The sequence below is a fragment of the Halichoerus grypus genome, chromosome 15 (genome assembly GCF_964656455.1).
Source record: "Halichoerus grypus chromosome 15, mHalGry1.hap1.1, whole genome shotgun sequence".
In the NCBI taxonomy this organism is placed as follows: Eukaryota; Metazoa; Chordata; class Mammalia; order Carnivora; family Phocidae; genus Halichoerus; species Halichoerus grypus.
This window is the reverse complement of record NC_135726.1, coordinates 31,559,436-31,582,080: the sequence shown is the minus strand read 5'-3', so window position 1 is coordinate 31,582,080 and position 22,645 is coordinate 31,559,436. Positions and strand designations below refer to the sequence as shown.

Below are 22,645 nucleotides of genomic sequence, written 5' to 3'. Positions count from 1 at the left end.
CGACCCGAATTAGCATGCCCTCCCCGGAATTAAGCCTCCCGGGTGGGGGGTGGGGCCGGGCGGCGGGGGCTGGAGACCCAGGCTGCGGGCGCGCGGCGAACTTCCCAACTCCGGCGCTAGGCGCGCCGGCCCGCGGGGGGAGGGAGTCCCGTGGCGGGATTTGGGGGGAGGAAGTCCCGTTTCGTGAGTGTTTCTTCGTTTCTTTAAGAGCTACCAGAAAGCAGCCCACCCCCACCCCATAAAAAAAAAAAAATAAGCGAGTGGGGAAGAGCCAGCCCCACGCCGGTCCGCCTACTGCCCGCGGCCCGGCCTCCCGCCCGCTCGCCGCCTGGCTCGGCGCTCCTTCGCCCCGAGTTCTCCATCCCCTGGATCGCGGGCTCGCGGGGGCGCGGAGAAGAGGACCGAGGAAAGGTTTGGGAACGTGATGGGTTTGGGGCTTTTGGAGGGGGGAGGGGCAACTCTCCCGCCACCCGGATCCTTCTCAAAGGGCCCCGATCCTCCAGCCTCTCGTTGCTCCCTCGCTCCCTTTCTCTACCTCGGACATTCCCAGGACAATTAGGGCTGAAGTTTTCGGGAGAAGCAGCCCCGAGCCCGTGGGATAAGGGGCGGCCCGGCTCCGCCCAGGACCCCTCCCGGACCTCCCCCCCGGCTGCCCCGGTTGGCTGCAGGGCGCGTCACTCCGCGGGGAGGCGGCGGCGGCGGTGGCGCCGCCGAGCCCGGGGCGGGCGGAGAGCAGGGACCGGCCTGGGATCCGAGTTCAGCTCCAGCCGGGGGGAGGGGAGGGGCCGCCGCTTACCCCGAACGCTGCAACCCGCCCCTGGCCTCGGGAGGCGCGGCCCAGGCGGCCGGGCCGTGGGCAAAGCCAGTCCTCAGGACCCCTGGGCTCCCCGCCCTGGGGGGAGGGGACCGCGCCCCAGGCTCCTGGCAACCAGGTGGCTGTGCTGAGCCGGGAGCAGTGGGGGTGGGGGGTGGGGGGGCCTCCCTGTCCGCAGCTGTCTGGTCCGACAGAAGCTCGCCTCCATCTCTCCAGCACTTGCCGAGCGCAGCACCCAAACTTTTCGCACTAGCTCCATCTCCCCAGGCCGGGATGCAGCCGCCCTACCCGCGCCCCGGGGTCGGGAATCGGGAGCGTGGGCCCCGCGCTCCCTCCGCTGGGCTCCGGCGCCCGCGAACCTGACGCTCAGTCCTCGGCTCAGCCTAGCTCTTTCCCCTCGCGCCTCGGGGTCTCCGCGCTCCAAGGTTCCCGAAGTCCTGCGCCCGATGGACAAACTAAACTTCGCTTGAGTAATGGGGGAGGAGGGGGGGGTGCAGATACACAATCCCTGCCCTATCTCGCTATCGGGAGAGGAGAGGGCTCATAAGGACGCCCCAATTCGGGAGCGCCCTTGAGTCTGGAGAGCACCACCGTCGGTTCGCGCGAAGTGGGCACCAATATTTCGAGTCGGTTTTCGGGTGCACCGGACCCTTACCGCTCTCCCCCAAAGGACTCTTCTTTTTTAGCTTCGTTGGTCTTTGGTCTTTTTTTTTTTTAAATTCTAAATCTTTTGTGTGCGGGTGCGGGTGAATGTTTCTGTTTTCCTCTTGGCGACTTTTTTTTTCTTGGTCTAACTTCTCCCTTCTTTATTCTCGTCCGCCCTTTCTTCATTCACCTTTTCTCTTCTTCCCCTTATTTTTCTTCTCTTCTGCTCTCGCTCGGTCCCTGACATGCACACGCACACACACACTCCCTCTCCACCTCGCTCTCCCTTTCTCCCCAGGTCTTGTTGGTTACAGTAGATTTTGATAAAAAGACAAACGAAGCTATCAGTGGGGCTGATGTTGAAGAATGAAGATAATAATGTTTCCATAGGTGGTGCTTCAAATGCCATTATTTCTCACTGAATATTTAAAGAGATCCCTCGGCAAAGATGGATCTGCGTGCTCCTGGGGTGCGAGCCGCTCGCTTCCCCCAGACCCCCGGGAAAGTGTACAGTAGCACGTGCCAATCCCGCACCCCCCCACCGTTGCAAACTGTGGTCCTCGCACACACCAGCCCGCACTATCCCAGGTACACTAACGTGCCCGTGCATATGCACTCGCACACTCCTTTCTCTGAATGTGCCTGCATTTGGAGCCGCCCGCATCCGTCTCTAACACTCTTGGCTTCTTCAAAGTCCGGGCCTCCGGGTCACCGCGTGCTGCCAGGAACCGAGCCGAGCTGGCGATCCCGCAAACCCTGCTTCCCGGTGCGCGCTCCGTGCGCCGCGGGAAGCTCCCGGAATAGCTTCACACGTGTTCGTTCCTTGCTCTATGTGTTATCAGGATTGAGGGGGGGAAAAAGCCTTCCCTCTCCCCAAAACACCAAAACAAACAACCAAACGAAATGCACACGCAAAAGCAGCTTCGCGATGTTTAATTAAAAATGGGCGAACAGAGACGAATTAATTGGGGGGATCCAAACTTTAATAACTTTTTTCGTTCTTTTGCGTCCTCGACGGCGTAGAGGCGGGCGTCTCGCTCCGTGCGCGGCGTCCCCCGCTAATTTCTTGTTTGTTTTCTTTCCCTCTGTGGCCGGGAGAGAGGAGAGGGGAGGTGGAGGAGGGGGATGGGAGGAGGGGGATGGTCGGAATGGCGGGGAGAGGAGAATTGGTCTTTATTGTTGATGGCAATACATCAATTACGGGCCATTGTCTGGGGCCCAAGTTCCGTGGTTCGCTGACGCGGGCGCTGCGATGTCAGGGCGCGGGTGAGGCTTCGCGTGCCGCGAGGCAAAGAAATAATTAAATTAATAAAACAGAGACAGAGTGGGGGGGGTGATTTTTACTTTTGAGCGGGTCGAAAGGAGGCAGCGAGTGCGAGCGAGGTGCCACAGCCGAAGCCCGTCCCCACGCCTTGCTCACCCCAGTGACCTGCGCGCTCTATAGGGGGTCGCGCAGTCCGGGCCTAGGGTGGGGCAGCTGCTGGGGGAGCCGGGCGGACGCGCCTCCGACTTGCCGTTTCCACCAGAGGGCCTGGCACCTAGGGACTGATCTAGGCGAGGGAATGGGGGTGGCCTGAAGCGAGGCTGCCTGCTGCACCAGGGTCGTGACCTCGTGGGCCAACAAGAACCGCACCCGGGGGAGGCGCTTGGCCAGTTGTGCAAACTCACATTTTGGGGGCTTGATGGCTGTTTCTCCTAATGCGGCTCCTCGGTTTTCCCAAGACCTAGAGCGCCTTGTTGGGTTGGCGGACCGAAGGGCTGGGCCCAAAGGCCGCGGGCCACAACTGGTTTCCGAACCGGTTTCCGAGCTCTCCGCTTCATCCCAGATCCTGGGAAGGGGGGAGGGCGTTGGGCCTCCCCTTTCCGAGGCCTGGCTCTCCCACCTGCAAAAATATCTCATGCTGGCCCAGTCTGACCCCAGATTTGGGATGGAGCCTGGAATGAGGCCTGGCCTGGGCCCGGGACCCTCCTTCTCTTTCCGCCCGCGCTTGTTGGGCACCCCGGAACTGCAGGACGCCCCCACGCGCTCTGGCCGAGCCCCTGCTTCCTCAGCCCCAGGCCCCAGGCCCCGCGGATCCCCCGGCCAAGGCTAGGAGGGAAGTGGAGGAGCTTTCGTTTTCTTGGGTCAAGCAAAAAACGGCGAAAAGGCGGCAGCGGTGCCCCGGGGGCGGGGGTGGAGGCACCTCGATGGTATCAACATTATTGATGGGGAAACGTTTAGGGCAGGAGCCCGGAGATCAGGTTCCCAGTCCCTCCTCTACCCGGAGGTGGGAGGGACGGAGTGGGGGCGGCGGCGGTGGTGGTGATGGTGGTGGTCGTGATGGTGATGATGCTGCTGATGGTGGTGTGTGTGTTGGGATGGGGACGCCTGGACGCACGCGGGGGTTACTTCTATTTTTCTGGTCTGAAAGTTTGGGGTGGGGGGGGGGAGAGCAGACAGAGAAAGGACTGACGTGGCGAGTTACCCTAGCCCTAAGAACTCTTTGCTAGCGTTGGGGCTAGAGCGGTGGGAGGAGGGCGCAGAAACACTGACCCAAAGCAAAGACCAAGTTTGGAAAGCCCACCGTAGGCTTGGTTATTTTCCACGCCCCGCGGGACTTCGCTTCCCCGGGAGTTTCAGAAACTCCTTCCTTAACCGAACTGCTGGCGCTCAAATCCTCACCTCTCCTCGGCCGCGGGAGAGGCTTCGAACCTGAGGCCTCGGGGAGCTGGCTCGGATGGGTACCCCGGGTCCCGGCGGAGGAGTCGAAGCGGTGCGCACTCGGCGCGCTCGCTCCCGCAGCAGCTGAGTGCCAGCGGCGAAAAGGCGCACTTTCAGGGGGACTCCCGCCGCCCACAGCCAAGGGCTATCTCCAGACCGGCGCCGGGTGCCGCGCGGGGACCAGGAGCCCCGGCGCCGGCTCCGGCGGGAAAGTCGGCCGTGGCGAGCGAAGGGCGGGCTTGGTAACCACCCGCACGCCTCCCAGCCAGAGGTCCCGTGCAGCTTGCCCGCGGCCAACTTCATCTTCCTTCTCCTGAAGGGCCATCCCCAGGGCAGCATTTAGAAACTGACTTCGCTGGCGACTGCAAGTGCCTGTGATTTTTGCTTTCCGTCCACATGAAGCGTCTTGCACTTAAATTCACTGCGCCCCGCATGCAACAGTGCCTCGCTAAGGGGTCTCTGGGTATAAAATTCCTCCCAAAGGAAATGTCTCGAGGTACAGAAAGTGGAAAAGACTAATCGAATTTATAAAAAGAAAACCTTTGCTTCCTTTTGGTTAAAATCCCACTGCGGTTTTCTCAGCGTGAGAAAAAAAATTATCATCATGCAATAGAGTGTAGCTAATTCCTGGAACCTAGTAGCAGGATGTTCAGAAAGCCCAGCAGGGCTCACAGATTCTCATCTTTGAGCTCAAGAGTAGGACCTTTGGATCCAGTGCAAAAATGATGAGTTCTTACGTCATCTGCTGGGAATGGGTGTGAGATCAGTGGAGCCCTGGGCTGTGTGTGCATTTGGGGTTGTGCCTGGGGGGGGGGGTCAGCCAGGAAACTCATTTTCATTCATATAGGAGATCCTCTCAAATGATCTCCCAGTGGAAACTCCTAGATCAACGCATTGAGCAAATCTCTTCTAACCAACTTAAAACAATTTATATAGTCTGCCACATTCGGTAGCACAATGTCTCTCTTCAAAGAACAGAGCAACAGTTTCCAAAGAGATGTGCATCTTGGTTTTATGAAAAGCTTATGTGCCTGGACACCTGGCCTGGGGATGGCTGGAGTTCATGGAGGAAAGCACCTTTTGGTTTCTGTTCCGTAGACATCCATAGCCAACTCTGCTCTTGTCTGCCCAGCGGCCTTGTGAGCAAGGAATTACTGGGAATTTACAAACCCCACAAATGTCAGCTGAGCTCTGACTCGCGCAGGGGATATTTCTCTGGGTTTCGCTGTGAGGGAGAGAGGTGTTTCTTCTCCGAGTTTGCAGTTTGAGTCAGAGTGGTAGCTTTACCTCGTCCCCACAACCGACTTCAAATCCTCAATCTAGGGCCCTGTTTTTGGCGCCATCTGTGTGATGAGTAAAAAGGGGTGGGGCGGAGGAGGCAAGTGGAGAGCCCACCCAGCTCTTCTTCTTTCTCCTTTTCCAGCTCGATGAAGTTTCTGAATTACTGTACTATAATTTCTTTCTCTGGGTTTTCATCCTCCTCTCTCTGGCCACAGCAACAACATGGTTCGCTCCGGCGAATTAATCCCTGGTTTAAGGTGGGGTTTTAAATTTAAGAGACTCCCGTTTCCCAATTCCAAACCCCGTGTCTCCCTGCTTTCTTGTGCCTTCCCCAAACAGGAGCAATTAACTCTCAAATCATAATCCCCGAAACCATCACGCTGGAAAGCACACTAGGATCAGGAACTAGCTCCAACTCTTTCTCCCCCTTCCCATTTATAATTCTCATTCTGTCCTGGCCTCTGCTGTCTCATCCCGAGTTCCCTCCCCACCCCAGACTCTCTGACCTATTTTGTAGTAAACCCCAGTGCCTGAGAAGCCTTGCTCAGAACCTTTGCTCAGGCCCTTACAGATGCAACTTTTGCTTAGAACTTGGCCCCGGACTCGCTGCGGCCTTCGCCCAGGGACCGAAGATAGGAAGATGGTAGCGAATCTGTCTCCTTCTGGGAGAGATGGGGTGAAGCCCTCATTTTCCAGGTTTGTTTTTATTTTCTCTTTCTTTCCTGGACCCGCAGCACCTCCTGTTTGGGAGAATAGTGCTGAGAAAGCTGGCCTTTTATCCCAGCCTCCTTGAGAGGATGCAAACCCTCTCTTCTGCTGATCTCAAATGACTGTCCCTGGCTAGCTTTATTCACATGCCCTACCTGGGCATTGGAGTCAGGCTACGGGAATTTACATTCTGGTTGTCACTGAACCGTGCGCGTCCTGGGAACACGGTCCCAGGTGTACACCCATGGAGTGGGTAGTAACCTTGGTCAAATTAATATCACTACACTCCCGTTTCCTGCTGCATGAAAGGTAGCTCATGGAGAGGAAGCTCAGTGCTTCAGAGCATCCAGCAAGGAGTCAGTTCTGGCTCCTCCGAGCAGCCTGACCTCCATATACCTCCAGCAGCTCCTTCGTCTGTTCCAGGGAGATAATAATAGTCCTTATTTCATAGAGCTCTTGAGGGTTAAAAGAGTTAATATGTATGAGGAGTTTAGAATAGTGACTGGCATATAATTAGCATAATATAAGTGCTAACTATTATTGTTACCACCCCACAAGTTGTTAGGATCAAATGCTGCAGGATGGTTGAAATATCGTTCCCCATTCACTCATCCATCCCTTATTCATTTACTCATTCACCCTGCAGAGTAACATGCTAGGCGTGGGGAAGACCACGGAAACACTGTGATTCCTTTCCTTGCTGATGGGCAATTGATCAAAGAGTTTATTTCCTGGGCGTGTGTTATTGCCTGGCTCAGTGTTGGGGGTGAGTGGAACAGCATAGGCGCAAGGGTACAAACAGTGCTTGATTTCAGGGCATTTCTAACATTTTTTTTAGTTTTTATTTTTTTCCCTAACATTTTTTCCGACTCCTACAGAAAATTGAAACTAGAGCAGGGTATGCCTGAGCCCAAGCCTAATTGTGCATGTGGGCCAGGGACAGATCATCTGCCTGCTTCTAGAAAGCTCCTGAGCACTGGTGACGTGCAAGTAGCCTGTTGCTTAGGTGCCAGACTGTATTCACTTCGTTGTTTTATTTGGCTCATGTATGTGTATTTTGATTGTACGAACTCCTCTGGATTGAGCAGAAAACAAAACACAACAATAAAACAGGTGCTGTTTCTCTTTGGGCCCCTTGAAAGGTATAAACCACTCGCCGTGTTTACTTAGGCCTCCTGTTGCTGGCTTTTTTGCTTTCCATTTTTGTCAGATTATAAAAATTGAGCGCGGTCGTAATAACAGAGCCCTCTGTAGCCAAAATCTAATGGTTGGGGTGGGAAATGCTATCAGCCTGTCCTGCCCTCCCAGGTGCGTGTCTGTCGGGGTCGGGATGCAAACCCTCTAGAAGATGCTATGCCCATCTCGTGATTGGTATTATGACCACGTTGTGATCAAAGGTAATGTCGCATTTACCGTCAGAATGCGGAGTACTCTTGTGAACACCCCTCCCCACTGCTTTGAGCTGAAAACACTTTGCATGGTTAAGATCTAGAGAAAGAACGAAAGTCTGAGCAAAAAAATTCCCCTGAGCGGCGGCGGCGTTCTGCAAAATGCGAGACAGTCACGCGTATATACGTTTTCAGGATCCTGACCGTGGCTTTGGGAAGCAAGCGTCTGACGGCAAATGGAGCTGAGGATAGTCACAGATGTCAGCGAGCGGAGGGCGAGGTTTCTTTTTTCTCTGGCGTGGAGGGAACAGACTCGATTTAATCTGTCACTTGATGTCCTTCTCCTCAAAAATAGTGCCTGGGGGCCCTCAGGGGCTTTATTTAGAGGCTCTCAGGAGCTTGGCAGTATGTAAATTATGCGTGAGTGTCCTTCATAGTTCCCGGTGGTCACAATCAGGGATTTAAACATGATTTAGCATTTCAGATGATTTGTAGGAGAGTTGGAGCCAGCCAGCAGTGGGGATAGCCTGGGCTGGTTTTCTCACCAGTCCATTAAATACGTTTCCAAGTCTCAGCTGCTCCTTCCGTTCTCTTCGAGGTGTTGGTGGGTGGCCTCCCGAATGTCATTACTATATCAAGGAGATCTGAGACTTTTCAAAACGAAAGGTCTTAAAACTTTAAAAAATACAACTCAGTCTATAGTATGACCCTTTGCCTGCTCATTCATTCATTCATTCATTCATTCAGTTAACCAACATTTATTGATCACCTACTATATGCAAGTCGGTGTTTTAGGCTCGAAGGATGTAATTGTGAAAAGATGGAGAGGGTCTCTTTGGTTTTCTGGAGTCTACATTCTAATGAAAGGGATAGGCATTAAAAAAGAAAAGACTCAATAAATGCAGAGAATGGTAAGTCCTTTAGAGAATATAACACTGCGTGATGTGATGGAGAATGACTGGGTGGAGGCACGGGGAGGGAGACGAGGGGGATCAGGAAGGCCTCCAGGGAAGTGACCTTTGCACTGAGATGAGAATGAGGGGGGGATGTCAGCCATGCCACAATTTGGGGACACAAGCATTCTGGGCCAAGGAAAGAGCAATTGCAAAGATCCTGAGAAGGGAGTGGACTCAGAAAAATGTGCTCCTTTTTCTTCTTTTTCCTCTCCTCCTTGTTATTCTACTTTCAGGAGGAGTTGAGAAATTAAATATCCTTTTTTTTTTTTTTAAATTGGTTTTTTAGTTGAATGGATAAAACAAATTGGGGAATGTCCATGCAGTGGAATACTACTCAGCCATGAAAAGGAATTAAATGCTGATACTTGCGGTAATATGGATGAATTTCAAAAGTATTATGCTAAGTGAAAGAAAGCAGAAACAAAAGCACACAGACAACATCATTCCATTTATATAACATTCTAGAAAACGCAAACCAATCTATGGTGACAAATTCGTGGTTTAATGGTTGCCTGGGGACAGAAGGGGAGGGAAGGAGAGGTTGTTGAGGGGTCCAAAGAAACTCATGGGGGTAATAGATATGTTTGTTATCTCGATTGTAGTGATGGTTTCACGGATCCAGTCGTACACCTCACATGTGCGCGGTTCAATACACTTCAATCATTGCTCCACAACGTTGAAAAATTGGGTACCTCACTTTGGAAAACATTGGAAATGGATGCTAGAGGTAAGGAATTTAAAGAGAAAATGGAAGTTGCCACTGTCCTCTTTAAACACTTGAACCCTAAAAGTTCTTCAGGACTTGGTCGCATTTGATCTGGGAATAAATATTGGCTTGGGTGGGTATGGGACTAGGGTTGGCACTGAGCCATCTACCTTGACCCTGGAAGAAGCATCGAGTTTTCCCTGTGTTTTTGAGTAGTAATGACTTTTTCTATTATTCTACCCAGAAGCAAAAAGTCTTCTGAATGCCAGGTGCTAATCTAGTCTTGGAATTAGAGGCCCTACGGGTGTTGAGAGAGAAGGTTCGCCCCCAGCAGCCAGTGCATCCAGATGGAGTTCAGGGTCTGAAGCTGGACCAACACTGTTCACATTGACTTACAGTTTACTGACTGGAGGATTAGCTTGAAATGCCATCGACCAGTCGTCATCTGAAGGACCATCTAGGGAAGAACAAGGTTTTTTTCCCAATCTGCCATGGACCAATGCTTTCCAAAATATAGTACTAGAAAATATGAAAATATATTACTAGAAAAAGTTCTGAGAAAAAAATGGAATAGAAAACAGAATTGCACAAAATATGAGCTCCAAAATTGTATCGCAGATTCAGCAAACATAAACAGCAAACATATTCTGGCAAACTGTCAAAGTAGTTTCTTTTTTTGTTTTTTGTTTTTTGTTTTTTTTTAAAGATTTGAGAGAGAGAGAGAGAGAGCACAAGCAGGGTGAGGGGCAGAGGGAGAGGGAGAAGCAGACTCCCCGCTGAGCATGGAACCTAACACGGGGCTTGATCCCAGGACCCTGAGATCATGACCTGAGCGGAAATCAAGAGTCGGATGTTCAACTGACTGAGCTACCCAGGCGCCCCGTCAAAGTAGCTTCTAAATGCTTGCTCTCCATTTCTCTAGTTATGGTGTTGCAGACGGCCAGCAAACCAGACCAAGCCCTGGCCCGCGGACCACAGTTTGAGTAGCCTTGGGGTACCTCACAATCTTGCAGCCTCAAGATGGGTAATGGCATATGACATATTTGTTCCTCTCAGTGCTGAAGGAAGCTAGATGGGACCCAGGGCTGCCAGAGCCCCCCAGGGCCAGTTGCTTCTGGTCACACGGAGCTTCTTCATTTTATCACATGGGGACACACAGATGTCACAGTTGTCTATGTGGAAAAAGCTAGGAAGTACCGTAGACCAGCAGTTCTCACACTTCAGGGAGCAAAACAATTGGGGGGGGGGTGGGCAAGGGTCTGTGAAAAAAATCCACACTCATGAACTGCAGCTCCAAAGATTCTGATTCAGTATCTGCACAGTGAGGGCTGGGAATCTGCGTTTTTATCAATTCCCTAGTTACGCCGTAGTCGACTTTGATAGGTGCGTTCCAGAGATCTCTTTTTTTTTTTTTTTAAAGATTTTATTTATTTATTTGAGAGAGAGAGAATGAGAGACAGAGAGCATGAGAGGGAGGAGGGTCAGAGGGAGAAGCAGACTCCCTGCCGAGCAGGGAGCCCGATGCGGGACTCGATCCAGGGACTCCAGGATCACGACCCGAGCCGAAGGCAGTTGCTTAACCAACTGAGCCACCCAGGCGCCCCCAGAAATCTCATTTTGAGAAGTGCTCTTGCAGACACAGTGGAGGTGGGTCAGTGGTGGGGATTTCTCTCTCAGCACATACTCACGTCTCTCTACGAGCTAAATCGAGGACCAGAAATTAAGCTGAGAGATGCTTCCATCAGGGTTCTTAGCGTCAGCAAGAGACACTTTAATTTCGACAAAGAAATAACCTTTTAAAGGACTTGGGGTGCTCATAGATTCCTTAGGAGGGCAGGCGAATCAGGCTCAGCCTGTCTAGGTTTGGTCTCCAGGGTAGCTCCTGAGGAGACATGACTGTCGCCACTGGAAGCCGTCCCACTGCGGACCCCGTGGATGCTGGGCACCATCTCACTCCTGTGATATCTTCAGCAGCCTGGATTCTTCACAGGCCCTGGCTCCCGAGTCAACGTCTTCAGCGGGACATTTGGTGGCTGCTTCATAGTGGCAAGTGAGGCTGGGCACATAGATGTCTGGCATTTTTAGCTTCTGTCTCAGAGAAGTCTAAGGCTCATGTGGTGGGGAGTTCCTTGAGCTGGGAGAACCAGAAGGATGTCAGGTGTCTCTGTGACCTGTACAGCTCCCCCCCCCCCCCCCCCCGCCGATCTGAGACATTCATGGCGATCTTTTGATTTCTCTGAGCATCACAGAAGACCCACAGAATACATGCCAAGGATAGCAGCAAGCTTACTTCAAGCATCTAGGCGGTAACTGCCCTTCTGCTGAGCTCCATCCTCTGCATTTGAATGGGGCTCTGCCTCCTTCATTCGCCTAGCAACTCAACCCAATGTGTTGGAGAATCCCTGAGAAGACTCATCGTCAGTCACCATCAGCCCTCAGCCACCCCCCTGGAATGTTCTCAGAGCAAAGGGAGGGAGAAGAGAGCTGCCATGTGTTGCATACTTGCCGGGACTCAGGCTTGGGGCTGAGCACAGGATCTACATTCATTAGCCTCACGAATTCCGCCAAGAACTCTGTAAAACAGTGTCTACGTTTCCCATTTTACAGATGAGAAAATTGAGGCTCTGGAGTAATTTCCCTGGAATCACGGAGGTTTGGGGCTGCTGGGGGCCTATAACCAGGTCTCGTGATAGCTTTATGAGAAGACAAAATTAAACCAGATGGAAGTAAGTGATAACAAAAACAAGTTTTTTAGTTTTAGGAAGGCCAGGTGAGGAGGGTACTTGGGGCAGGAGTTTGGAGTCCGCTGCATGGAAGCAATCTGGACTTCTGTTTCGATTTCAGATGACAGGAAGAGACAGTTTGAGGGTGCAGATTCGTTAAAACCTCCAGAGCTGTGGTTGCTTTGTATTTTTTTATGGATGGTCTTTAAAGGCCTTTGATTTAGAACTGATGTTGCTGATGGAGAGCTTTGAGCAAAAAATTCACCCCCGTGAATGAAACTGTCTCTGATTCTAGATGAGCTCATGACGGAAGCCGGCAGTCGGGCATAGTGACCACCGCCCCCAGCCCCCAATCCTGCCTTTAGTATGATTCAGTAGTTAAGACAGGCAGAAACTTCTGTTTCTTCTTTCTGCCCTGATGATTGTAGTTGAAAAGTAGTACGGGTGTAGAAGAAAGAGCCAAGATTGAGGAAAAGGATGTTGGAATTAAAACCCTTGCCTTGGTTATTAGTAGCAGGATTTTCCCCCAGGTTCTTAAGCTGGTGCGGCTTCATAATCTTTCTATGTAAATCAAGTGACTTCCTCTGTGTAGTCACCTGTCTGGTGAGGAGGGGGGTTGGTGAGAGGCCCTGACTGTTGGCTCCATAAGGGCAGGACGCACGATAGGTGTTCAGTAAATATTTGTTGAACGAATGGATCTAGGGAGAGCCAGGCTATTGCCATGCATCTGTGCACCCTCTAAAATGCAGACGGATGCAGGGCGCCTGGGAGGCTCAGTCGGTTAAGCGTCCGCCGTCGGCTCAGGTCATGATCTCAGGGTCCTGGGATGGAGCCCCACGTCGGGCTCCCTGCTCAGCGGGGAGCCTGCTTCTCCCTGCTCAGCCCTCTGCCCCTCCCGCTTGCTTGTGTGCTCTCTCTCTCACTCTCAAATAAATAAATGAAATCTCAAAAAAAAAAAATAAAATGCTGACAGATGCCAGCAGGCTGGTACTGTTGTGCCAGAGTAGGGTCTCAAACTTTAGTGCCCTGAGAAATAACTCGGGGATCTCGTGAGCATGCGGATTCTGAATTGGAAGGTCAGGGGTGGGGCCCGAGATTCCAGATTTCTCCCAAGCTCCCAGGCGAAGCAGATGCTGCGGGCATGGACCGCTCTGTGTAGTGAGGGTGTCAAGGAGGGCTCAGCAAATATGAAAGTCCTGCAAGGTGGGGGCCAGTCATCTTCCGATAGGAGCATGGCTCAGTTCCCCAACTCCTCCTGTGTCCCGAAATGTCCCCGGTCAGGCACTGTGCCTGTGAAGGAACTAGAAGCTCATGCCATTCTGCTCCTGCAAGCGATGAGTGTGGCCTGGCCATGGTATCTCATGCTTGCCGTATTTGGGGAAAATGTGGCTCTGAGTCACCAGCGCGTGGCACTAGCATTAATAACCACTAATCCTTGTTAGACATGGCGTGGGCTGAGCAGCTGGTACATGCCTGGCCCGTCACAGGCACTCCAGAAAAGGTAGCTGGTGATGATGATGATGATGATCATGATCATGATGGTTTTATGAAATCCTTTCGCATCCCCTGCAAGTTCTCTTGCAGCTCGATGACATGGGTATTAGTTGTGTGGGTTCTGGAATGTTCACCTCCAGATCCTGGAGACGTCCGGCGTCCGGGCTTATTGCTGCCTCTACATCTTTGCTAGAAGCAATGTCTCCTCCTGGGGGCAGTTTTCACTCTCAGGGACATTTGGCAATGGCTGGAGACATTTTTGGTTGTCATGATGTATGTTCCTGGCACCTAGGGGGCAGAGACACAGATGCTGCTAGACGGATGCACAGGACAGTCCCCGGGATAATTAGTTACAGGGGCCGAGCTGTCATAGTGCTGAGGTTGAGCAAACCCCAGTTCAAAAGGTGCCTCCTCCACCTGTGACTATTCTATAGGTTTCTAAGCTGATCGTGGAGTGGAAAAAAATCTCGTGTTTTTTCCCAAACTTTCAAGGCCGATAGCCTCTTAGTGCTGTGCCTACCAGTGTCAGCTTCCCTGCCAACCCACACCCTGCCCCCCTGCCTTGTCCAGGAAGGGTGTTGTGGGTCGGGTGATGTGGTTTTCCCATTCACGTGGAGCGAGGAAGAGAGCAAAGGGCCCCGGTGCCATCCACTTCGGAACTAGACCCTCAAGCTCTTTGGCCACTGCCCGCCTCTCTCTGGCTGTGATCAGCAAGAGAAGCCTGGTCGGGGGAGGAAGCAGAATGCTTCGAGCCACCTTGGCTGCAACATCCAGACTTGGCTTCCCCCCACCTCCCCAAAGACAGAAGAAGAAGAGGAAGAAAAAAATCATGCTAGACAACTCGTTTGGCAGAATAATGCCTTTTCCTCTCCAAAAAATCAGGAACGCCTAATGAGGTGTGGCTTCCCTGGAGTAATTGAATTTGGAATGCTTCTCGTCAGCACGCGTGGGTCTCCGCAACACCCTCCCTCCAGCCAGGAGCTGCCCCCCACCTTCCAGCAGCCGTCCCTGGGGGGCTCCGCTCTCCTGACACAACACGCAGGAAGAAAATGGGGGCTTGGGGCTGGCTGGGCCAACTTGCCAGGGAACCCAGGAAAAGCTGCTGTGGAGCACAAGGAAATGTCAGTTGGGAAGTGGGAGGGCAGGTGCCAGGCGCACGGCATGTTGCATTCTGGAAATGGTTTCTTTGCCGCAAGCTTGTGCAGGGGATGTTTATCAAAGAGGCGGAGACAGGTCCCACAGTGGGACAGGCCTTGATTCTGTCTCTGGCCGCCTTTGACTGCTAGTGATAGGTGCCATCAGGGCCTCGCTTGAGAAATGACCACGTGGCAGGCACCTCCGGCCACGCAGGGTATCGATCGGCTGGGTCCCACCTCCCTGGAGCGAGGGAAGAGAAGTGAGAAAGTGGGGGGGCTGTGGTCCTGGGGGCTGCAGTTGCCCCCGTGGTGACAGCGTACCTGACAGTCCTTACGGCGTCTCCCCTCCCATCACCATTCCGCGCCCCCGCAGAGACCTGCCAGATCCGCGTGCACAGTGACCTTTCAGAAAGACGCCCGCCTCTTTGGATTCGTTTTCTTCAGCAAAGTGGTGTGGCTGTGATTCATTTTTCTACCATTGACACATAGGGCCTGAAAGCAATTAATCTGGGGCAGAGCACCTGAGAATCCCATTCATAAATCATCCTTTTTCGGGGCCCCCCAGCGCTGGGGTGTGAGGGGACATTTGCACGCCTGAATCCTGCAGGCCAAACTCACAGAGAGGAGTGTGGGCCCAAGCTTCTGACGTTGCATGTGGGACTGAACAGCTGTGATCAATATATTGCCATAAGAACGGAGGGGGCATTTTTATGGCATGTACATAAGAGTTTATAATGTGGAAGAGACAAACTATGCCACCAACCAGGGCATAAAAGCCATCTTCGGAGTAAGAACACGAAGGCGCTTTGGCAAAAGTTCTATCTGTGGCTGTTTAGCCTGCAGAGAAAGGTCTGTTGAGAATAAGGCCGGCTGAAGTGAGGCAGAACCTGTGAGCGTGCGTGTTGGTGGGGGGAGAGGGGCTTTCCTGGCGAGCTGGCTGAGGCACAGCTGAGTGGTGAAGGGCTAGGCCAAGTCACTCAATCTCCGTAAGCCTCAGTCTGTTAACCACAGCGATGGCACCTAGCCTCATAGGCTGTTGGAAGGAGCCAAGGGACTAATGCCTGTAAAATGTGCAGCCAGGCCCCGGGGTTTCCTGATGGCACCGTAAGTGTTAGCAGGAGGAAGAAGATGCCCTCGGTGGTGGTGATATTGATGGCCATATTCACGTGGTGTCTGGAATGTACCAAATTGCAAAGGAAGTCATATGCCTGCATCTGACTCAAACCCCCGCCAGGTAAGAAGCCGGTTCAACCACTTCAAAGCGTGCTTGCTGGTGAAGAGCCAGGCAGGGCAGCCACGCAACGTGGCCGTGGGATGACTGTTTGAACTCCAGATCCGGTCTGGACCTCTGCCCTCGAGCCCCGTCCCTTCACTGCCCTGACTTCCTCACGCTGTCTGTTGGCTTCCACATGACGGCCAGCAAACCCTGGTGAAGGAGAATGTGATGCCAAAATCGTTACTCAACACTCTTGTTTGCTTGGTGTTGGCCTTTGGAGGGTCTGGGCCTTCGTTCCGTTGTGTTCATCGAGCGTTGCCAATTCATGGTGAATATGGCAAGCGGGAGACCCCAAGCAGCCAGAGACTCCGTGTGGAGGGAAAGGTGCCAATTCGGCAACTAGGACTCTGTGTACCCTTTTTGGTCAATTAAAACCTTGTGTTTAACTCAGATCATCCCTTCCTGGGGCCATCTGAGTTCGTAATAATCTCAATAGCTACATGCGCTGAGCCAGGCATTCACTGAAATGCTTTACAAGTGCAAATCTCAGTTATAGGCTTCACAGCGGACTTACAAAGAAGGCCCTTTTATATGGCCGTGCTCTTGGCTGCAGGCAACCAAGGCCAACTTGCTATTCCAGAAGGACGGAGTTTATGGGAAGGGGACTGGGGCTTCCAGAGTGGTTGGGAGGCTGGAACACAGGGTTGTGGAAAGGGGCCGGGACCCAGGGAGCCCCAGAGGGTCAGGCAGCAGGGGAGGGCTATTCCGTGTGCCAACTCTTCTGACCAATCAACATAACTTCCAGTCCCCTCCGTGCCCCAGAGTCACTGAATCTGACCTGCTTACACCAAGAGCTGCCATGTGAGCTGCCCAGCTGGCTCAGTCAGGAGAGTATGCGACTCTCGATTTTGGGGTCATGAGTTCTGGCCCCACATTGGGCAGAGAGTTTACTTAAAAAAAGCCCCAAACCTTCCATTTGGCTGGGTCAGGGCAGGAACAAAAGATCTTATCTTTTAAGCAAGAGTAAGGCCAGGTAAGCTCCATCTTCCATCAATATGACACACCACTGGGGGATCCCCAGAAGGAGTTTTGGATGTTGGGTGGGGGCTGGATTGTGCATAGCCCAAGGTGACAAGGAGCCACCACAGAAACCTTAATGGTCCCATGGTACAGATGTATAGACTGAGGCTCCGAGGGGTGGGCCAATTGCCCAGTTTATACAGACATCAGTTGGCAGAGCTGGGATTTGCACTCAGAATTCTCATACTCCAGGCGCTAAGCTTCTAACCACCCCATGGCTCTGCCCTTCCTGAGGGACTTCCTTTCATCGGTTGGGGTGAGCTCAGTGCTGACTGTTAGCACGATACTCTACTCAGACTGATCTAATGGTAAGGAAATTTGTTAGGTCCCCATTGGGGAAAGTGAGCATACTCTCTAGAGGACATAAAAAAACTCTCTAGAAGCTTCTGGCCAACCTCTCCTGGAATCTAATTGACCAGAAGTGGGTCACGTGACCACTATTAAACCACATGCTTCGGTGTGATTAACCTCAGAGCTGCCCCTAGAGGGAGAGTCAAACCCCAAACTCCATGGCCTTTCCAAGATGACAGAGGGGAGATACAGATATTAGGGAGTTGACCATGGTCCACTAAAGGGAATTATAATGCACTTAAATATCCAGAAATATGTATACGTTTAACTGACCTTTTATGTATAACAAGGCCCCAGGCTAGTGAATATGTTTCCCATACTGATAACCTATGATCCAGTTTATCTCTTTATCCAGTTAATAAGTGCTTTTACTACATAGCAGCTGTATAAAAAGAATGAAGATACATTATTTGTTTGTTGGTCTTACCAAACTGGACTTTGGAATCTGACCAATCTATGGCAGAAACACATCTCTTACAGACATTCTGCCCTGGAGCTTTGCTAACCCACCTCCCATTACCTTTACAAGTTCATTTCATCTTTCAAGGTTGTTTTAAAAACATAGCTTGCTCCCTAATAGAGTTACTGGTACCATCCATGGGTGACTCTTGGTTTGGGGTAAGGGTGAGGGGAAGGCAGAGAAGAGAATTCACCAAAAGCATGACATTTCCCAAGGGGAGAGACTTCTCAGAGCAGCCTTGTACCATTAGCCAGGATGCTATGGGTTGTGAGCAACAGAAACTCAAGCTGCCCCTATATAAAGGAAGAAGGGGTACCAACTAGATCCTGGAGTATTTCAGAAAAGATGCAACAGGACTTCGGGAACCAATGAAATGAGGGGCTCACATGACCTCAGAACATTCCATTTCTCAGTTCTGCTTCTCAGAGTATGTGCTCCATCATATCTACTTGCTGACTGGCTTCTTCCACTTCTGAGACACTTCTGGAAAGAAATGGGGCTCCCTAGAACAGTGCATGCCTCGCTCTAAGATATCGGATGTGCTTTTTCAGTTTTCATTTCAAGGAACCCCGAAAGGCCTCTCATTGGTTTGGTGTGGCTCAGGTGCCAAGCCCCAGCCAGTCACCCGGGGTCAGGAGTCACGTTGTACTTACAGAGTGACTCCCTATGGGGAGGGGGTCAGTTCGCAGAAGGGAAGTCCTGGGAGGATGGTCCCATGGATTCCAGCATAAGCATCTAGTGCTGTTGAGGGGAGGGTGGCAGGAGAGAGGGAAGAGAATTTCCCTTGTGAGTCTGGGGACTTGGCTGTGCTGGGAGTTTTCCAAGGAGACTCAAAGTCTCTGTGATTTCATCTCTTCCTCTTGAGGACTCTCTGGAAGCTGCTGGATCTTTCAGGAAATGGTGGTTAAACAGAGCTGGACCCATGGATATAGCAGAGTCCCTGCCCTCAAGAGGACTGCAGACTGGCCGGGGAGACAGGTGCACACACAGCCTCGAAGCCTTCCCGGGGACTCCTGAGGACTAAACCTGGCACGTTCACCATACATCATGGCAGTTTCCTACACGTGGGCGTCTGCAGAATCTCTGCCGTGCTCCAGACCTGGCACTGCATGGTGGTGGCAGGTGAGTGAGGGAAAGAACCCCTCCTCCATTCCAGGCAGAATCGGAGAAGTGCCAAAGAGAGCGGAGCCAGCAGGCTGGGGAAGGCACCGCCCATGTGGCCGGCACCGCCCATGTGGCCTGCGCCACCGAGCTGTGCCTCAAGGGGCCAGGAGATGGGAAGAAAGTTAGATGAGAGGAGGAAGAGTGGGAGGTCAGCTCCCTCTGAATGGCTTTGCAGGCTTCTCGGGCCTTCTGTCCCTGGCCTGGACTCTGACAACCAAGCGTACTCCCTGAAACACCATTTAAGTCATAGCGATTGAACCTGACTTGTCCCTAAAATTCAGCACTGCCTGCTGTCCTTCCAGGCGCTCTGTGGATTTCCAACTAGACAGTCTTACTCATCTTCGCGGTGACTACCGGTCTACCGTACTCGGTCAAAGTAGGCTGAACCGACCAAGACTGTGCAGTTTCCAGAGGCTGCAGCCTTTCTGTTGAGCTTCCACAGAGAAGCCCTCACGTTCCCCACCAGGCTGGTCCGTCCCTGAGTGGGGATTAGACACGCTTTTGTAACTGATGTCGGAACTGGCCAGGAGCGAGAAGTAGAGACCTACCCCGATTTCCCATGGAGATCTGGAACCAGTGCAGCTAATAGGAGAAGGGACAAATGACAGAGGAACCACTCAACAGGCCAGGCGAGTGTGTTTACGTCTTACGGACCGAATGCTGGTTGACCCTGTGCAGGATAGCAGCACTGCGGAGATGGTCCCAGCACAGGAAAACGGGGTCTCCGCAGCCAGAGTGCTCCCGGGCACGGAAGCCTGGGAGACAAGGGCAGCATGATCCCAGGCTCTGTGCCCAAGCGCGACACAGTATTTTCGAAGGTTTGGTCGGATGAATCAAGGCCAAGGTGAGGCTACGAATAAACCCTATTCTTGATCCCAGATAGATTTTCCTTCATTTATTTTGTTTTTCATTCAGGTATTTGCTGGTTTATTTCTTTTTGGGGGATGTCACAAGATTTCCAGCAGAGTTGATTTGAACCTTGAAGGATGATGACTTCTCTTCTAAAGAAAGGTCCTAAATTTCTAAGTTAAGGGTTTTCCAACTTCTTAAAATATGACCCACTCTTTTTTTTTTTTTTTTTTAAATATCAGGATCTAGTACCCGTGAGCATACATATCCCTGAAACAAGTTTCAAGAAACAAAACTTTCCCATAATATAGATGGTACATTCTTAACACAGTGTTTCTCTGAGCGTGGTCCTGAACCAGCAACATCAGCCTCACTTGGGAACTAGTTGGAGATGCAGACTCTCAGGCCCCACCCCAGATATACTCTATCAGAAGTTCTTGGGGGCAACTGGGTCGCTCAGTGGGTTAAGCATCCGATTCTTGATTTTGGCTCAGGTCATGATCTTAGGGTTGTGGGATCGAGCCCCGTGTCGAGCTCCTCACTGGGCATGGAGCCTGCTTAAGATTCTCTCCCTCTGTCTCTCCATCTCCATCTCCTCTCTCTCTCTCTTAAAAAAAAAAGTCCTTGGAGTTTTACCAAGACTTCCAAGTAATTCCGATACTTTCTAAAGTTTGAGAACCATTGCATGCTTTATACTATGCTATTCTAATCTATTAATTTAAAAAACCCTTATTTTTAAGCCACAAGTTTGGCAGTAGCTTAAAGGCTACCTAAAAAAAGCAAAACAAAACAAACAAACAAAAAAAAAACCCAAAATCTCTGGGGCTCTGCATGGGCTCCCATCTGCTTCCATTTCCAAACTCATCTCATACCATCTGCCCTTGACCACCTTGCTCTAGCCAGCTCCAACCAGCCCACCTCCTTTTCGGTTCTCAAACAGCCCTTTCTAGAAGCTCCTGAACCTCCACCATGTTGCACCCTTGCCAGAAGCCTCTCCCCTCAATTCTTGCAGGGCTGGCTCGGGCTCCATAAGGAGCCTGGGCTTCAGATGCTCTTCCTCAAAGAGACTGCCCTCTCTAAATTGGTCTCAGGGGGTCCGTTTCGTTTTTGTCAGAGCCCTTAGCACAATGGACACTTGTCTGCCCCCCGTTGAATCTAAGTCGTGTAGAACAGTGCCAGGCATATAGCAGGTCTTCCGTAAATATTTGTTGGAGGACAGAATGAATTAATGGAATACCTTTCAACCAGACGTACCTGGGAACACATCATCACCTGGGGAGCATCTTCAATCCACAAAACTCTGCTTCCCTCTCCAGTGTGGCCCTTTTGGGGATGATATTGAGAAACCCTTCTCCTGATTCCTGGCCTCTCCAGCCCACCACCACTCTGCAGGTGCAATATTTTAATCAGGGAAATGTAGAGGGAGTAACACCAGGCTTGAAGTTAGGGCACAAGGGTTAAAGACAGAGTTTAAGGTGGCCTGGCCTGGCCATTTGACCTTGGGCAAGGCGCCGAGTGCCATTAGGCTCAGTGCAATTGGGGTCATAAAACCTGCTTACAGAGTTGCCAAGAGCGAAATAGGATAGATCTTATGAACAGACCACGTATTAGGAAGGACTCGCAAGCTTAACACCTAAGCTGTTGACCCATAGAGACACAAGCCCCGCGAGGAAGTCTCCAGAGCCTGGGCGTGCACACCTGGGAGCATACAAACATGAAAATACTACGTGTCCTCAGAAAGGCGTCCCTGAGCCTCGGGGTCTAAAAGAAGGCTTTGTGGATTTGCATAAGGATTTGCATATCCTTTGCAAGTCATTCCAGGCAGATGGGAATGCATCAGGACCTGGAATACCCTTGCACTCCCTCCTGCCGCCATCCCTTCCCGTGTCCTCCCTGCTGGAGCCCAGCCTGGAAAAATGGTGGGTGGGGCTTCCCCTGGGGGCTCCCACTGCCATCCCCTCCTTCCAGAAACCTGTATGGGGGCGACTCCAGGCTTCAGGAGCACTCCCATGCCACGCCGCCTGATGGATGGCAGCCCTTAAGCGTGACTGAGCTTTCACAGTCGAAACCATTAAAGGTTATTCTCCTTTTAATTCTTTGTGGTTGTTCTCACTCCTTCCTTAGAGAAACCTCTGATTTTCACTTGCAAGACGCTTGACTGCGCTTGTCATACTCTAAAAGGTGATTTCGGTTCTCCGATGCCAGGGAACCTTTTCTGCTAATCAAAACACAGCTGCAGAGGCCCGTGTGATCTGCTAATGGGCACCCCAACTCTGGGGTATGTCTATCCGTACCTGGGAAAATAGATATAATTAGGATAACGGATATCATATGTATATGCAAATGCAGCAGGTAGAAATGACTAGCAGTGAGACAGGGCTTGAGTTTGCCAAATCCCATCAGACCAGCTGTGCCACTTAACCAGAGTGGCGCGTGCAGAACCACGCCCTCACCAGAACCAGCGCTGGTGCCTCCCTGAATCCCCCCATTCTCCCCTACACTGCAGCCCTCCTGCAACTTACGTGTCTTTTTAATAGAAAAAGAGATCCCTATAGTTTTCTTAAAAGGCTCTTTTTTAAAAAAGATTTACTTATTTATTTATTTGAGAGAGAGAGCGTGGAGGGGAGGGGCAGAGGAAGTGGGAGAGAGAGAATCCTGAGCAGACTCCCTACTGAGCCCAAGCCCCGCTGCCGCATGTCTCCGGGCTCCAGGCGGGGCTCGACCTCACGACTTGCAGATCATGCCCTGAGCCGAATGGAATCCAGAGTGGCTGCTTAACTGACTGAGCCACCCAGGTGCCCCTTAAAAGGCTCTTTGAGTAGTCCCCGATCTTTTGAGGCCGCAGGGATCGCAGCATCCGAGAGAAAGTGAGAAAAAGAGGGACAAGAAGAGAGAGTCTCTCCAGTGTTTGGCCTTTAATAAGATATCCGTCCCCAGAGTGGTAGCATAATATATTGGCCAAAGAAGCACATC

The 22,645-nt window shown here is 51.8% G+C and overlaps 2 long non-coding RNA genes across 2 annotated transcripts in view; one reads left to right on the top strand and one right to left on the bottom strand.

Moving 5' to 3' along the window:
* The first annotated feature begins 75 nt into the window (after window positions 1–75).
* Window positions 76–22,645, top strand: part of LOC118542099 (uncharacterized) — an 81,014-nt gene continuing 58,444 nt past the window's right edge. Inside the window, exons 1-3 of the long non-coding RNA XR_013444094.1 lie at window positions 76–411; window positions 9,096–9,220; window positions 18,525–18,781. This is a non-coding gene — a long non-coding RNA (uncharacterized LOC118542099). The remainder of the gene's footprint in view (window positions 412–9,095; window positions 9,221–18,524; window positions 18,782–22,645) is intronic.
* On the bottom strand, window positions 2,377–3,591 carry LOC118542098 (uncharacterized). Its single transcript, XR_004920416.2, has 2 exons — window positions 3,128–3,591; window positions 2,377–2,544 (listed from the first exon to the last, which is right to left on the bottom strand). It is a non-coding gene; the product is annotated as an uncharacterized LOC118542098 (long non-coding RNA).